Here is a 19,756-nt window from a genome sequence, read left to right as displayed (position 1 = left end):
TTAATTTTATTACTTATGGAAAGTAATTAAAGTAGAAAAATACTTACTTAATAAATAACTACATAAGTTTGATCACAACACGATAGTAAAAATACAATTCTGTTCTCTACATTTCATATTATGCGCTACAAACTAAATAATATAAACATCAAGAAACGTATAATCATTTTATTAGTTTAAACATGTTTAATGTTATGAAAAGAATGTGTATAATATACACTTAGATGTATTTCTGAAATATCGCTTTAATTACCTGAGACTGAAATCTTAAACAGACATTGGTTGACGTCATCGCCTCTATTTCCTAGGTTTTGAGTTTTGACTATCAAACTAATCATTCTCGAGAGACTGGAATGATTGGACAGCGTTATAAATTCGTCTTTTTAAACTGACTTTGTTTATTACCTGAATATGTTTTGTATATAGTGCAGATTAAAAAATAAAAAGTCATAAGAGAAAAATTAAAGTTTCTCTTGTTTCATGTTAAGAGAATAAAAGAGTAGTAGATATACGAATAGATGTTCCTGTCTCTAATAAAACTATCGATAAATGCCTATTAATAAATGGTAAATTGGGATGATTATCTGGTTAATTAAATAACGTGATTAGTGAACCAAATTAAAAAAAAACTTACGTTACCTTATTTAATCATAATTAGTATAATGGCTGCAATCCTTTTATGCCCCACATATGGATTAGGGATGATACTGATATTGTGCTGGGATGATTATTGGATGGTAAACATATACATTATAATTATAAGGAATATAATTTTAAGACTTCATAATTATTTTCAAAACAACTATATTTTTACAAATTTACCTACCTACTAATGTCCACTAACTACTTAGCATATCTTAGTTTCAGAATTCTAACAAATTTTATGTTAAATTCAAATTGTTAAAACTTTACGCTCCATAAAAACACTAATGTTTCGTGAAAAGATCATTAGGTCTCAAATAATCTCTGTCGTAAGCGTCTACGTACTTTGGTTACACAAATCACTAAGAATTATTTTACAGTTATTTTTGTTATATCATGTCAACAACACGTCATTTCTCTTTTGTAAAAACCGACAAGGTTTAGAATAAACATGCCGAATGAACAATAATAAGTGGTTTACTAACTTCATTTACTGTAGTTAAAAAGTACAAGTAATACATAATAGCTAGGTATGATATTTTGTATCCACATAAAGAATTTAAACTTAGTTATCCTGTAAAAAAAGCCTTGAGACTATTGTGGAATATGGTTTAGGCCATCCCCAGTTGTTCGATTCAAAGTTCTACTTTTCTATCTCTATTTTTCATAACAAGAAGTTGTGGTATTGATAAGTATCGTTTAGCATTATTAATTAAAGTTTACAATTTTCGATTTGGCCTAATATTATAGAACAAGATTCAGGTGAGAATGCACTATGCACACTTGTATGTTGGCTATGTAACTTATTGATATTTTACTTTGTTTCTAAAATCACTTATTTTAACAGTTTAACTGTTTAAATACATTTCTTGTGTTCATAGATGACGTAGCATTTGCACTATACGTATGTAGTTACAAATTTTAAATTTACATTTAATGAATATTTTTATTTTACCATAAATATAATAATGCATACTAAAACAGTATTACAAGTTATGTACATTGAACTGGATATATACCTAGTTTTTCGTAATCTCGTATAAAAGTTATATAATTAGATATAATGTAAGTAGTTTCATATTTTGCATATTGTAATTTTTGCATTCATTCTAAGCATTCCGTAAATAAAACCGTAATTAAATTAAAACCCTTTAAGGTTGAAATCAAATAATTATGCTAATAAGAGCGGGCTGTATTAAAATAAAGTTGTTACAGATAAATAAAATTATAAGTTAATTTAAACATTAATTACTTATATTCGTTCTCATTTTCTTTTTTCAGTACATAAGCACTTACATTTTCACTTCTTTTTATTATGTTTTAAGTGAATTATCTCTTTTAATCACGCGATTTTGTTGTATCATTATCAGACGAGTTTGTAACACAAAAACCGGCATTGTCTTAATGTTTTTCGCGTTCACTGCTTCTTTGTTTGCAGTGATACTGCATAATTATGTAGAAAGTCCCTAGTTTAGTTGTCAAAGTCGTGTCGTACTCGAATCGTGATTACGAGAAAAGCAATCAAACCTTATTATTCTTACAACGTAGATCTAGTTACTTGTATTGTTTTCTAAACAGCCGCACGGCCACAAAAAAGTAGGTTTTATTCACATGGCATGATACCTATGTGATTTTATCTTTTCTTTTGTAATGACACTGAAAGTAATAACGCAGGCTATCTGATGGAAAGTTATCGTGAGCTATGGATATTTGCAATGAGAAAGAAGTCGACAATGCATTTCCGGCTTAGAAGGAAAGCTTATGTTGTTAATTTTTAAATACTCCTTTGTTGTAGCCTACACAATATTTTTTTAGTATTTTGTTTATTTTTGCCAATAGTGCTAATGTTATTATGAAAAAGCACATAAAGCTAATTAATTAGTTATATCGCGAGTAAAGCATAGATTGCTTATTCAATAGCCTTTGCTCCTTTGTACGAGACAATGCGATTTAGGACTATTTAAGTAGAGGTTTTATAATAGTTTATAGACGGACTTACATATAAGGCTATGCTTAGTCCTCAAAAATGGCAACGCGTCTGATCAGGTTCAGGTAGAACCATTATCGTATAGAGGTAGTTTCAGATGTGCATGGGTGACAATGACCCCTTGTCATCAGGTGGACAGCATGCTCGTTTTTCTACTGCTACTTTCATTTTGTGAATATAAATACTAAGTGCTCTTGAGTCCTGAAGAAAAGAATATGATGTTGATTTTTAAATACGAGTAGGTTGTTTCACTATTGAGATTTTTTGAAAAGTTTTTTTAACTATCAATAATTGAAGGTGTACAATCTACAATTATTACACCTATAATATAACCTTTTCTTTTTTTTTATAATATAGGAGTAGCAGACGAGCATACAGTCCACTTGATGGTAAGTGACTACTGCCGCCCATGGACATCTGTAATCAACCCCAGATAGGATTAGAAATTCCTACATGAGGTCGGCCACAGATGCGCTGCTACCCCTGAGGACTAAGTTGGAACGCCTCGGAAAAGTCTGTCTCCCTTACCACACACTTCAAACCGGAACACAACAGCGCCTAAAACTACAACAACCTACAATTATCAATAGTTAAAACGACTCTACCTTATTTTTGTATAGATCTAACAAAAAAATGGTATTTTTTACGATACATTTTGGATATATTTTAGGCATTTTCACACATTAATATTTACTCATAAAAACATAACTCCTCTCTTATGACATTGAGTGAATGGAACTTGATTGCTTCAAGGACTCATAATATGAGTCTCATATGATTCACGAAATAGTCTTAAGTCGGTGCCAATTTTTTTTCGCATGCTTACGACAATTATATTCTATAAATTATACAAATATAATTTGTGACGCATAAAATTTATGTATTTAGAATATATTATAAAAGTATTTGTGGGTGGAATGTTATTGGAGCGTAGAGCGGCTACGTCACTCGAGAACTAGTATTTTTATGAACATCAAGAAAATATGTTTTTAGTTGGTATTGTTTATTATTTGAAGCATGAAAATATGTGTTTTTCAGAGATGCAATATTCAAATTTCTATATAATGTATTTATTAAAAACTAGCTGACCCTGCAAACTTTGTACCGCCTCAAAATCTATTTATCAAATATATTTCATATAAAATTTAGCCTATGTTATTTGTGGATAATGTAGCTTTCGAATGGTGAAAGAATTTTTAAAATCGGTAAAGTAGTTTTTGGGCCTATTCATTACAATCAAACAAACAAACAAACTTTTCCTCTTTATAATATTAGTATAGATTAAAGATCAATTTTTCGATACATATACCGTTTCCGTGTTCTCAATCCCTCGGCAATCAGATATTTACATAATGAACTTAGTTATATTTCTGATTTGGAACTGAATATTTGTATATTCGTCTCTGTGTGTGTTTCTGGCACCTATGTGACAGAATCCTATTTTGTGGAAATTAGCGTAGATAGTGTAACGTCATTATATACTGATGTTATAAGGTTTACGTATATAGTTTCTGTAGTTTGTTGCTTTGAAATTCTTCTATATTCTTCTATATTACAGTCTGAAATTAATTTCAATGCAGAATTGACTCAGTTACTCAGTATTATATAGGCTATGATTCATTTTTATCGCCTGCTCTATATACTGAAATACTTTACTGTTTCCGTAAGATACTCTTTGAACAATACATTAATCACATTGTTTATTTAAACTATTTAATTAAGTAAATATTCCGTTGTGTATTAAGAATGATGACTCAAAAAACTAATATGGATACTTAAATGCGAAAAGTAATAAAGTTAATGAAGCAATTCATTAGAAACACGCATTTCGTATGTTTGTTACATCTTCTTGTCTCATCATCAGCTCTTGTTTTGTAGGTTAAATAGTTAATTAATTAAAAGCTAATTAGATATGGTAATTAATTTTTCATTTTACTGAACGAAATTCGTTTTTTATGAAGATATTTTTTTGTATTTTGGCCGCTTCTTTCTATAACTATGCCAAATTTCATCTTTCTACGTATATTTAATTTTTGGACGGAAACATGAAGAAAGATGGGAATTGAGTTAAATGAAAAAATAAACACTTGAATGTCTGCTTTTCTTCATGTTATTCATGTTAAATTTGGTAAAGACCGACTTTAGCAAATTTAACACTAAAGCATACTTAGCTGGATCAAGACTCTACCAAGCAAGAATTAATGTTTAAAATAAATATATCAAGTAATTTTCTTTTAATCTTGTCATTATTTTTTTTCATTGGGCCATACAATTATACAAATGATCGAATGTGATTAAAATAAAAATAAGTCAATATGGTCAGTATACAGGGTAAAATTTTCAAATAAGCCTTCAGGGCCAATTCCGAAACTATAAGGATTAGCGAAAAATGCTGAAAGGAGTTACGAGGCCGATTTTGATAAAAACTAAAACTGCATCATTAGTTTTTTAACATATCTTTTTCCTTAGCCGGGAATCGAACGAGTTCAGTTTGAAAAAAAATACACCCTCTATATTATGCCACCATCTGATAGTGTCTCTTATAAGGATCAAATTCTGGGAAGTAATGTTATGTGACAAATTAAAGGAAAAGGATTTTTTAAAGAAAATACATTACATGTATTCATATGTACTTAATGCACCTTTTATTTGTGGAAATTAGTTTAAATAACAATAAATCTATTAACAGTCTATCCTTTATAATTATCTGTTATGGATATTACGGGATATAAAACTGTCAACATAACATCAACATGTCAACATAGATATTCCTCAATATGTTGCGGTCAACATGTGTTTTCGTCATCATGCATTTACGTGTATAGTATTTTGGCATGTAGTACACCTATATCGTAGTATTTTGGCATCTAGTACAAAATAATTGTAATTAATTTAATGAAAAACAATTTAAATACATGGAAAAAATACACAATCTCCAACTAGGGGTATTAAGACCATGCGGAAAGTTTGTTAAATTTGTGAATAATTTGGAAACAAGCACGTAGCTTACTTGGTGGTAAATAGCAACTGCCTCTAGTGCAGACGAGATTGTTGTATTATGGGATATCGGAAAAATACGTGCTTCTACCCTTCTTCTTAGTTCTAAGTTGGAATATCTCGTGTCTCCCTTCTCACACCGTTCAAAAAAGCACAAAGTAGCGCTTAACATTGCTTTTATAAGAATAATCATAAATAAGCTTTGGTGTCTCTTGAAACTTTTAAATTGTGTTGCCTTATCAAAGTTCCTATAAACTTAAATTTAAGAAAAACATTTATAGTAACATGACTATGTATTCCCACACTAATGTACGGAGCAACGTTATATAGGTTCAAGAGGAGAAGTAGGTGGGTAATTTCTGATTTAGTGTGCCGGGGATGATCGCCTCCAGCCGGGGTCGACGCACCGGCGCCCTCAAACACCGAAATGTTTATATTTGTGGAGAAACTCGCTAGAAATACACGAGACATTCCTCAGGCCACCATTAGTGTAACCCACACACTAACCCAATTATGCCATTCATCAATACTGCACAACTAAGATGATGTCTGCTTTACATCCTAGATCAAAATTAATTCCAGGTTAGGTTTGACCAGTTTAAAAAAAAAAAATCTACTCAGTTTGAATGTAGGCTAACTACTGATATACATATGGATGGTTTTATAGTCTTTGTTTCTAAGATATTTTAGGTTTCGTAATACTTTTAATTTGCATAATTTAAAATTTTATATGAAACTTCACTCGTATTTATAAATTCAAAACTATATGGAAGTTATATATAAGTTGTTAGGTAGAGATTTTCTAGAGCGATAGTGATAAGAGTAAGTATTAAAATATGGAAATATTTAAATTTCCATTACGTGCAATAGCCAGAATATTTATTCTTATGTAACTATATTTCATTGTTATACTTTTGAATAAAATTTTAGATAACCCTAATAAAAAATAATAAAATAATTTTGAATAAAATTTTAGATATTTAATAAAATGTTGCTTATAATTAGACTAAGGTGACATAGGACAAGTCAAAGAGGCGTCAATTATATGAGGTCTATGTCCAACGGATATTCAAAGGCGGATGGATACACTAAATATACATTTTCAAAACCATAAAACAGGAAACGTTGGCAAATACGCATACAAATAACTATATTCGTTCATACGTAACACATGGACGTTTCGTCACACGCACCGCAGTTAGGGTTGCCACCTTTTTTTTTCACAGATAAAGTATATTGGTTATTATAGGTAAGAAAAAAAGAACATAGTATGAAAATAAAGTACACTTTATTTTTCTCTATTAACATGTTGAAAAACATATTTTTATTGCTTTTTGCACTTTGTATCAAATTAATATCTCTACTAAAGAATAAATCATGGGAAATAAATTATTTTCGTGTACTTTATTGTTCTCATAAAGTATAGAGTACAATTACCTGAAATAATTTACAATACTTTATTATAAACGGGTGCCAACCCTAACCGCAGTCGATGACAACCGCCGAAAGTGCTAATTGCCCGCGACAACCGAACTAAATACAATGTGTTTGTGAGCCAAAATATTGCACAAAATAATTTTAGGCGACGCATTGACGTATGGTGGTGCACGCCGCTTTACTTCTAGAGTAATTTGATTGGGAATGTGTGGGTTTGTACTGTAGAAACGGGTGAAATTTACAATCGCGAAGTTCGCATGATCTACTTAGATTAAATTAGCTTTTTGGTACTTACAATTGTAGTAAGTCCACTAAAAGAATGATATATCCGTAACAAAATCACATATAGGAAACACTGAGTCTATTCCATGCGGCGCGTCTCTACAATTGGTATTAGGTGGCCTTCAGTTGTTTAAACTACATTTTTAAATAAAACGAAAATAAATTAATTTTATTTTGTTGTTGTCGTCAACCAATTACTGTCTAATTCCTAGACACGGGTCTCTTCTCTAAATGAGAGGGATTTAGGCCATAGTCCAACGTGCTGGCCAAGTGCAAATTAATAGACTTCACAAACCTTTGGGAACTTTTTCAAAGAATTCTCAAGCCTGAAATGATGTTTTCCTTCGCAGTTTTTGTATGTAAAAATTAATTTCTAATAGATACCTTTCACAAATCAGACATTTCAACCTGGGTTTCGAACATCGGATACCTTGAATAAGAAATTAAGTTTCAATGACTGGTCACTGCCTAATAGTTTCTCTTAAAAACATAGAAAGCAAGTTAATCATAATTCAGTGATCGTTATCACAGACATAATTATAATCAGTAGAATTTTTCACATAATATCAATTAACGAGTTAAATTCTATTTAACGGCTCATATTTCTGTTTAGTAATAAAATAAATAATAGTTATAATAATTTATAAATAAATAATAGTTATAATAATTTAATTAAAGCGGTAAGGGACGTGTGGTCATACGAGCGTGTACCGTATTAATCTGCTCAAAGCACTTATAGGATTTCCAGGAAATTTATATGAAAGTAGCCAGCACGATGGGATATTGCATCAGGTTTTATTATTAGACACTTTATTGGCTCATTTATAAGTAAATGTATAGGATACGTGCATATTCATAAATGTGTTTAGTAGGTTTTTGTTAGGAATAACAGGAATATTAGGAACTAGCTGACCCGGCAAACTTTGTACCGCCTCAAAATCTATTTATCAAATATATTTCATATAAAATATAGCCTATGTTACTCGTGGATAATGTAGCTTTCGAATGGTGAAAGAATTTTTAAAATCGGTCCAGTAGTTTTTGAGCCTATTCATTACAACCAAACAAACAAAGTTTTCCTCTTTATAATATGAGTGTAGATAACAAACGAACATGCAGTTATTTTTTTGTAGGTTTTGAGTAGTAAACGATCTTTTAATTCACGTGATGGAATTACTAAATGCTGTTTACTGCCGTCCATGACCATCTGCGATGTACTCCACATAGAACAATGGCTCTACCAATTTTTGATCGGATAGTAAGTGGGGTATATTTGTAATGAACCCTGAATAATGAGTCCTATCTGAAGTCGGCTATGGAAGAGTATTGCCCTTCAGAATTAACTTGAAATGTCTCGAATAAGTGTCCCTCCCTGAACGCACCCTTGAATCCAGTAAACAGCAGCTCTTAACACTTTGGTAAATGAAACAAGCAATTTATAAAACTATGATAACTGTAATGAGAATAGGAGTAGGTCTAATAGGTTTAATAGGGGTTAATGTACTTTAATTAACAACATTTTAATTGTCGATATTGCTGCTTTAATTTACTAGATATTACTAGGTTTTTTTTTATAATATGGAGTAGCAGACGAGCATGCAGTCCACCTGATGGTAAGTGGCTACTGCCGCCCATGGACATCTGTAATCAACCCCAGATAGAATTACATATTCCTACCTGAGGTCGGCCACAGATGCGCCGCTACCCCTGAGGACTAAGATGGAACGCCTCATAAAAGTCTGTCTCCCTTACCACACCCTTCAAAACGGAACACAGCAGCGCCTAACACTGCTGTTATTAGGTAGAAATAGGTGTGGCGGTGGTGCCGCCGGAGTCGAACCACAAAGTGTTCTACCACCTTCAAAGATTATAATTTATAAATGTAGAATATATATCATCTTTATATTACTCTTTAGGTTAACTTTTTTATTTCAACGCCCTTATTCAAAAGAACAAGCATCAATGTAAAAATTAGTTTCGCTTCTCACAGTAGATTTCTTAACGCGTAGAGTTCAATGGTAAACAGCTTTGGGCTCTATTCTCGGAAAAACAATAGAAGATAAAATATTCTAGATACTAAACTAAAGCGAAAACAATCTTCGGTTTAGGGGATAGGTTTGAAAATCGTATGACACGATTATATTGGATACAACACTGTAGAGTTGCGTGCAGTTGATTTAAATATAGACGAGCGTTCCACCCAGCGAGATACGTACATTTTTGGAAGTCAAATAAAAGCTATAGCTATAAATAGTTTAAAAAAACAAGGTTGTATCTAAATAGAAAGCGTAGATTAATGCAGAATGAGTCAACTGTTAAGAAAGGTCAATTTTACGTTTGTTTATCATAGTGATAAAGCTAGTAGAGCGAGGCTGGGAATGACATCACTGCTTTGTCTTGTAATGAGTTACTGAGATGGAGCCAGTGACGTAATTGCTATTTCTGGAGCACACATTTCATGCATTGCACACAAACATATTGTAGTGTGGTGAAAAATTGTTTGAATCATCCGAACAATGTTGTGCCCTCTGTCGGGGATATTTTAAACGATTGCGCTTTCAGCACTGTTTTCTCTCCATTATAAAAAAAATAATTGAATTTTTCATAATTCTACAGGATTTCAGCACTGTTTTTCTCTCTATCATGGAAAATCTAATTGAATTGTTCATAATTATACAGGATTTAATATATTAAGTTAAAAACAATAAGGTATTCTAAACTTATAGGTGTTAACTTGCGTTAGTTAGGTTAGTTTAGGTTAGCGTACAGAAAAAACCTTGTAGATTGGTCAAAAAAAGTACGTATAAACTGCGTATGTGATATTTACGAGATTGTATACGTTCCTAATACTTTATAATTCCTAAGCTCAGCACTAGTTCTCATTTCACGACAATCTAAATAGAAGTACTTGCATATTTGTAATTATAATAATTTCCATACATTATGTTCGACACACACTGTAGGATAGCCGTACTGCACTGATTGCTTGCGATATTGCAAAGCATTGCATTGCGTAGCTGTGCACCCGTAATATGTATAAACTAAAGTTGTTATGAAGGTGGTTTTGTTGGAAACGAAGTCAGAATCAAATTTCATGAATTTGGTTTGGCAATATTAGAATAATAGAACAATCCAGAATCAGAAGGGAATTCGAAGTCAGGTGATGTGAATATTGTTAAGACAATTTTAATAATATAAGAAAATGTTTTTGCAAGGAGCCGCAATTAATCAGTTTTTTTTAGTTTGTCTATACTAATATTATAAAGAGGAAAACTTTGTTTGTTTGTTTCATTGTAATGAATAGGTTCAAAAACTACTGGACCGATTTTAAAAATTCTTTCACCATTCAAAAGCTAAATTATCCACGAGTAACATAGGCTATATATTATATGAAATATATTTGTTAAATAGATTTTGAGGCGGTAAAAAGTTTTCCGGGTCAGCTAGTATTTAACAAAATAGGAAACCGAGCCGTGAGGAAGATGTGTGCCTACCGACGTGTTACTTAAGCCGCGCGGGAAAGTTCGTAGATACACCGAAATATCAATGTAACTAATACAATTTGTGTACTAAATCGTTTCAATAAATTGAAGATGTATCCGTTATTATTTCTATTTTAACCGCGACCGAAATAGATTGAATTTCTACGCTAATATATAGTATGAGCATATGGTACGAGTATGTATGTATGAACACTCAGTTTAGTGTGTTATTAAATTGTAACTCAGTGACCGAGTTTCTGATATTCCACTCGCTAAAACTAGACTGGTAAATCAAACTTGTAGTCGAACTGTGTTAATTAGTTCAATGAACACTGTTATTAATGTTTTATTCATTCTATTTTTGTATCTATTTAGAAATGACGTCGAGTACGTTAAAAAGTTTTCGTAGTAAGTATTGACGATGCGTCTTAAAAGTTTTTTCACCCATTAAATATGGGAAAATTCAAAATGTTAATCATCACTTTTTAATGTATATGGTGTATTGTTTTATTGTAAATGTTAATCAACAAATAAATTATTTTTTTCTCAAAACAGTTCCAACTTCGGTTTCCAATTTGGTTTGCGTCATTGATTTTACAAACAACGGCTAATTAGCGAATACCCAGACCTTGAACCGTCTTCTAATTTCGTAATTTGGATCTGCTTGACCGAGGATCGAATTCTAAACCTTTTGCATATCATACCGTAGTGATTGCTGCGCCATGCGGTAACTCCGCCGTAGTCAGGTTTAAAAGGGGCTAGTGAAACGTTTAAGTATACCTATACTTCAGTATTCCATAAGTACAGTATTCGAACCGGACGAACACAGACTCCACGGCCACTTAGCCGCGCTAAATCTGCACGAAACATCAATATTATTATAATAACAACCAGAACAAAGTGTTCTGATATCCCATAAACACGATTCGAGCAGACGATCAATCGATACAATAGTAAAACCCGGAATCGAATAAAACAAGCCATTATCGATCCATTTCTTTGTGAGCAATAATAAAATAGAAGATAAAATTCGCACTAAATTAGATGTCTATGTTCGCAAAACGATGTTTACAAGATCGTTTCTTGCTTGTATCTTGATCTACATTTATGGATTCATCGTGATTTATTGACACTCGCAATTCTCCTATACCGTGTGAATGTAGGTACTGCAAAACTGCAAATATTTCTGAGGTAAATGGGGGCATGTATGTGATGCAGAAGCAGGGGTAAGGATGCCCGGACCCCAGTAAGATAGGTAAGGGACGACATTTTTATTATTATCGGACTTTCCAAAGGAAAAAGGGTATATATTTGCTCATATTGCTAATTTTTTTAAAGATTTTTTCTGTATTTCAAGAGATTTTTTTTTCAGGACAACTCAAAATTGATTGCCTTATTGCTTATATGCCATAAACATCCGCAAACATACCTTAAGACACCTAAAAATATCAATCTCCTAGATAATACTAGAGTATTAAGAAAGAAAGAAAGAAACAAGGAAACATTTTTATTAGGATAATTTGCAACACAAAAGAAATATAACGGAAAGACCAAAAAAAAAACATAAAACAAAAGAGAAATTAGGAATTATTAGGATAAACAACTTAATCTTTTATGGTGTGGTATGTTTAAGTTTTTATTATGCGATTTAATATGGTACTTCTATTAAGGTCAAAAGGCACGGCTACACGTTGGACTAGCATAATAATTACAGTAACTTTTAACATATCTTTCTCATAACCATATGAATATTAAAGGTGTGCGTACATATATACACATGTATATGGTATACGTATACCTACGCGACAAACGAATTTTAGGTAAATAAACCAGCTCAGTACCAATTTTCTGCCAAATATTTCACGTTTTACCTTTGTCTGTGCTGCCAAATGCCCTAATATACGGAGTCCCCGTTGGCCAACAAGTTTAATTCAGGTCACATTCTTAACACGATTTTATTGTATCGGAACTTTAGTACAATAACAAGTTTGGATTTATTGGTTTTCGTGGATTTGGAACGGATTTTGTTTTCGGGTTTTTAATACGAAAGAGCTCTTTGTATATTAGATTAATCTTTCATTGCATACAGAAATTAAGTATGAAGATTGAAATAGCGGATAATTTCAAAATAAAGCATATTCTGCACTCGGGTTGTAAAACCTCTGTGTGTGTAAGTTTGCCTACATAAAACTAATTAACTTTAGAATAGTCTATTTAACGATATACTTTTGCTAGAAATGTACTTGTTGATTTCTTCTACCAAATATAGATTTACTTATACTTTAATTTATGTGTAAATTGTAGAAAGAATGAAAATAAGAACAAGTTAGATAATGATCTGTACTTTGAGACGCGGCGTCAGTGTCCTTTGTGGGCGTTTGCGGAAGTAAAATTCCTAGTCATAATAATATCACAGATAATTCAAGAATTTAATTCAAGAGTCTTGATTATATTCAAATGAATGTAAGTGTATCATGTTTTTAATAAATTAAAATTTAAATAATAAGAACGCTCCGTCATAATTGTTATAGCTATTACATATTCATTGTAGAGCTGCTTATTTTAGGTTTGGTATTCGTTACTTTTGTATGTATAAAAATAGTAATCACAAAATAAACAGACTTAAAGCATGATTTTTTTTTATATAAGTAATTTATTAATTCTTAGGTCACGAAGTTAGTTTTAAAAAATTGCTGGCTGCCCATCGGTAACCATTGCTTGTGCTATCGGTTGCTTTAGCGATTATTACTGGATTATGCGACTGTCAATGTTGCCGCCAAACTAGAGGTGATCGACTAATTAACAAATTTTCGTATAAATAAAACGCGTCTATTCTTATCTTGTTTACGATTGAAGTAAAGTACTTTTCAAGTACTTTTGAAGGTGGTAGAACACTTTGTGGTTCGACTCCGACGGCACCACCGTCACACCTGTTTCTGACTTATAACAGCAGTGTTTAGCGCTGCTGTGTTCTGGTTTGAAGGGTGTGGTATGGGAGACCTAGTTTTCCGAGTCGTTCCAGGTTAGTCCTCAGGAGTAGCGGCACATCTGTGGCCGACCTCAGGTAGGAATATCTAATTCTATCTGGGGTTGATTACAGATGTCCATGGGCGGCAGTAGCCACTTGCCATCGGGTGCATTGCTACTCCTATATTATAAAAAAGTAATCAGTGACATCTGTTGAATATTTGATTGTCTAAGAGATTTTAACAAAACAAAAAATCTCTGATTAATGCTCTATATTTATCTTTTCATCATTTTTCATTTTTATTATTCTCAAAACTTAAAATTATCTTTATTTTGATAAATAACGATATCTTAGTTCCTAGTCAGTAGAAATGATGTCAAGATCTTCGCAAAAATAGCAAACTTTCTTCTGCTACGTTGTTGCATACACATAAATTATGCTCGGCTATTTACCTAGACCTATATACATCAGGAAATGACTCAAATAATCATTATTGTTTTCGGTGGGCGGGAGACGGCCTTGGGCCAACCACTTAGGAATGTCCACTGTCCGTATATTATTATTTTATTATGATTTTGGTTGCTAATATTAAAAGAACTGTTTCTGTCAGTATTTTAAGACTTTATGATGATGTTCTGTTTTTGTTTTCACTAGGCAAACTTAAAAACACTTCCATGCTAAATACATATATCGTTGAATAGGCATAAAACTCTCCGTAACGCTTAGATTTGGGCTTCAGCCGATTCATTGTTTTCCATCGCTTTAGCAACTATATAATAGATTCAGCGACAAAGTAGTGGTTAAGGCGACTATTACAGTAGTGGTTACTTATACTTATACTATTTTAAAGTCACGCATAATATAGTCTACTTCCATAATTATTCCTATATAATTATATGTAATCGTCAATTAAAAATCTATCCAATATTTCGTGTCATTTATTCCTACACGTGGAATATAAGTACTTAGATATTTTAATATTATCTTTGCGTGAAACGTGGGATTATTGTGCCTTCGCGGCTATTTACCTCCAAATTTATTTCAGTGGGATTTAGTCAACAAACCTCACAAATGCAGATGCAAAACATTAAATTTTCGCGGCGAAAAATCACGTGCGCTTACGTGTGAGCGTGACGTCCTCTCGTTCCTAGCGCTTATAATGTTACATTTGAAACGCTTTCAGTGACGGGACTTTTTCGTCTGAATTTAACTGTTAATTTGTCTATTTATTAGATAAAAGGTGTATATATTATTCTATTATACTTAGTTCTATAATATAAATATACAGTAAAAAGTATAGATAGACTGTAATGCAATGATAGTCTAGTAGAACCTATGACTTTTAGCCATCGCGTCGGAAGTCGGATTTCTATTAGAAATTAATTAAGTGATTTAAAGTTGAAGGTTAACAACTTAAAGAATATTATAACAGACAATATTAAAGAAAACATCGCGAGGAAAGTGCATGCCTGTGAGTTCTCTAAAAAAAGTTCGCACAAGGGTGTAAATCTACTAATTCGGCCAGCTTGGTGGACTATGACCTAATCCTACATTATATGAGGAGTGGGACAATAATGTGTTAAAAGTGAACTTAAGATTATAATGTCCATTTAAACTCTACTACTTAAAGAAGCCATTAGCCCAAGTCAACTTCAAGTCCAAAAACGTGCTATCCATAACCTGTTTTATCAAGATGCTACAAACGGACATTACATGCAGTCCACGTCGTTTATTTATCACGTCACGACATTGACTTTCTTGTTACAGAACGGACCTACATATAGGGATGACAAATTTATTCTCATGATAACAATTTTTTCTTGGAATAAGCTACAAAAACATGTACTGCACTGTAAAAGATATAATTAATATTTTATGAGAAAATTAAATGTTGACAATAACAATTCATTTATATGTTAACAAAACATTTCGTATGAATTTAAATACTCATTCTATAGCTTTGTATTTCATTCAATTCGAGCCAGGTTAAGTCGGCCATTTTGTAAATTGAATAATTGCTTTTCAGTTTTAAATAACCTATTTACCTACTTAAATATGCATGTATTTTTTTTATAATATAGGAGTAGCAGACGAGCATGCAGTCCACCTGATGGTAAGTGGCTACTGCCGCCCATGGACATCTGTAATCAACCCCAGATAGGATTAAATATTCCTACCCGAGGTCGGCCACAGATGCGCCGCTACCCCTGGAGGACTAAGCTGGAACTCCTCGGAAAAAGTATGTCTCCCTTACCACACCCTTCAAAACGGAACACAGCAGCGTCTAACACTGCTGTTATTAGGCAGAAATAAGTGTGGCGGCGGTGCCGCCGGAGTCGAACCACAAAGGGTTCTACCACCTTCAAATATGGCATATGGTAAAAAGCTGTAATTTTAATCTTACAAAGAGACACTTCGATTTTATTAATTTGTCTAATTTACAGATATTCATTTATCTACGTTAACAAACAGTGACACATAAAAATATAAAACATACCACGTATATTATAGTAAACCACAGTTTACTATAATATACGTCGAAAGTAAAACAGATTTTCTATAAACAACTAATTATTCCATGAGGTATTGTTAACAATTATATGGTTGTCAACCCTACGTAGTGTATATTACACGCACGCTTAGCACATTGTTTGCATGTAAATAAGGGCTTTAGTCGTGTGCTTTCGAGTCGTGCATCCGATACCATTCACGTGTAGACAATGCGAATAGATCGTGGATCGAAGTTATCGGATATGAGAAAGTTTTGGTACGCGTTACATAATTCACGCCCCTACTTATGAGCCTCGAGAACTTCCGGGAATTCCAACTCACGGATGTTTATTATATTATATTTGTTTACGCCGATATATATATATATATATATTTTCAATAAACAAGTATGTATATTTCATTTTTTTAGTATGACGACTCCCTTAAATTTTATTCCAAATACTTAGTTTCGTATGTTAATTTGGACGTTAAAGATTTTTGCTATAGGTAGGATCTTCTACGAGAAATTATTTTGGAAATATTCTATTCCTTTTCCCTTTTGACCTGTATGTATTATGATACATATCCATATCATTTTTTTATATATTAGGGAATTGGGTTTTTCTATATATTGCCAGTTACGTGTATGTATTTACGTGTAAGTTGAAAAATAATATAAAACAAAGAGTCTGGCATTTTTTGTAAATACTCGTATAATATGGCCTGACATACTCCTTGCATCTACATTAATTCTTTGTGCAAAAATGGTTGCAGATATTTATAAGTATGGAATAAGTATCCCGCTTAAATAGGTAAAGCCTGTTGTTACCTAAGTATTCGCTATTTAGAATAATAAATAAGGAAATATGAAACAACAGTTCCATCGCTACAGTATGTTGCGTCAGTCACCTTTGTTTCACAATGCTACTACAATTAATTATTAACCTAGCGGCCTAACAATCAGCTCTAACCTTTAACAGCTTGAAGGGCTCACTGAGGTTATTCTACAATCGCTTCACAGAACCAGATGTGACTCTGAAGGTCAGACCCGACGTTGATCCTGACCATGAATGAGCTAGGTCAAGAGAAATTCCTACGCGCTATTATTTTAGAAACAGAGTCATTTCTGTCTGCGAATATTTGAATTTCTCGCGAATTCTACATTAGTAAACAAAGCCAAATAGTCTTTGAAATAAACTACTATATTATAGCGGTTTTATAAAGCTTATAACAAGTTATAACAATTGGAGTTGCACACTAATATTCCTTATAGTTGCTTTTAATATTGGAATCCTGTCTGAAAGAGATTAAAGATAGATAGATAAGGCAGATGTCAAGGATTAATTTAATAAAAAAATACTTTTTAATAACTTATTTAGAAGTAGCAAACGGACATGCAGTCTAACAGAGAGCAAGTGGCTATTCCTCCCATGGACACCTGCAATCAAATCTAGATAGAGTCTTGAAGTCGGCATCTTTTTTGTCGCTACCCATGAAAAATAAGTTCTGCTTCGTATAAGTGGAAATGATTGCGTTAAAAGTACCTACCTAATTTGCATACAGTATTAAATATAACATTTAATTAAAATGTAATAGAACCTTGAACATAACTAAAATGTAACACTCAGTAGCGTTCGCAGAACGAAGCAATTAAGATTATAATAAATTAAATCATTTTAACGGTACGTAAATAAATAAGTGGGTCGAAAAACCAATCTAAGGGACGCTAATGACGTGATCAAGTGGTTAGATTGAGATAATTGCATGTAATTTAGCAGCAATTTACGAATGCACACAGTACAGATAGTATAGACACTTCACACTTTTGAACTGTTGATGTTGATATATTATTATTTTATAATATAGGAGTTACAGATGAGCATGCAGTGTACCTGATGGTAAGTGGCTACTGCGTCCCATGGAAATCTGTAATCGACCCCAGATAGGATTAGATATTCCTACATGAGGTCAGCCACAGATGCGCCGCTACCCCTGAAGACTAAGCTGGAACGCCTCGGAAAAATATGTCTCCCTTACCACACCCTTCAAAACAGAACATAGCAGCGCTTAACACCGCTGTTATTAGGCAGAAATAGGTGTGGTGGTGGTGTCGCCGGAGTTGCACCACAGAGGGCTCTACCATCGTATAGGCACTTCACACTTTTGAATTGTTAATGTTGATATATTATTATTTATTTGTTACAGAAATGAGATGAGTGTCGCAGTGTATACGTAATAGGGAGAAATTGTCGTATAGGAAACATTTTTCTGTGATCGATAATGATCATTTGTCTTACGACATTATTGCATTCGAATAGACAATATCAGATGAGGAATATTTATTTTCAGATCATTTCCGTAGATTGTTAAGTTGGGTAAATAAAAGTTTTTTGTTGTGCATATAATTGTACCTACTCCTAGTATGAGCTTTTACGTTTTTACAAAAGTCACTGTTTTTGTATTTGCTTACGTATTTGACCATACATTTCCAATCAGCGCCCCCAGTGGACTGTATCAGCACTGATTGGAAATGTATGGGAAATACGTAAACAAATACAAAAACAGTAATTTTTGTAAAAACTCATACTAAGCTTCCTGAATTTGGTGGACGCGTGCGTGCGTCTAGATTTACAACTGACAATCACAAATGATAGTTCTGTCTAAAAAAGTCATTACATTGCCCCTTACTGCTGATACTTTATTATCATCAGCATGCGTTACGAATTAAAATACTTTACACGTGAAATTCACTTTCATTCCATTAATAGAATGAACCATATTGTAGAATAGCGATGCGTGTCGAAATAAAAACTGTGCCGAATCGATTTAAAGAGCATTTGTGTTCCAATCAGAACAATCGTTATAGATTTACTGAGCGATTCCACATATGTTTTACGGGTAGTTAATCGTTGATGTCTCAGATGAAAAAATACTGATGTCACGATTACAATGAGAAAGCACTGGATAGTACTGCTTTTCTAGTTCGTCAGAAAAAAACATTTTTGCATGTAGACTATGGGAAGTAAGAATTTTCGGCAATCAGTGATGAAGCATTTACTAGTGGTGCCCGCGGCTTCGCCCGCATTTTAAAGAAATAATATGTCATACATAAAACGGAAAATTTGTACCTGCGTTGGAATGAGAGTGGTGCCATCTGTCGAAAATTGGTTTTACCAACTCCCAAACCCTCGTGGGCAACAACTTTGCTAAAGATCATCACTTGATCAAATGCATAGTTTCCGATCCTATAACTACTTACGAATGAAAAATTAATTAAAAAACCTTTTCCCGCGGACTAAATTGTGAATCTAAACCATTCTCAAGTCCCCTTGAACACACACAACAAATTTCATCAAAATCAGTCCAGTCGTTTAGGAGGAGTTCAGTGACATACACACGCACATAAGAAATATATTAAAGATTTTGCAGTTACCTACTTAGTTATTACCCTGCTAATGAATACTAACAAGA

General features: G+C 32.7%; 1 protein-coding gene across 7 annotated transcripts in view; it reads left to right on the top strand.

Moving 5' to 3' along the window:
* tmod (tropomodulin) overlaps positions 1–19,756 on the top strand; it is an 89,755-nt gene that overhangs the window by 31,584 nt on the left and 38,415 nt on the right. The window lies entirely within an intron of this gene.

Source organism: Epargyreus clarus, unplaced genomic scaffold (assembly GCF_041222505.1).
Source record: "Epargyreus clarus isolate Ecla_fem2 unplaced genomic scaffold, WU_Ecla_fem_2.2 ptg000019l, whole genome shotgun sequence".
Lineage (NCBI taxonomy): Eukaryota > Metazoa > Arthropoda > Insecta > Lepidoptera > Hesperiidae > Epargyreus > Epargyreus clarus.
Note: the sequence above shows the minus strand (reverse complement) of the source record. Positions and strands in the feature narration are given on the sequence as shown.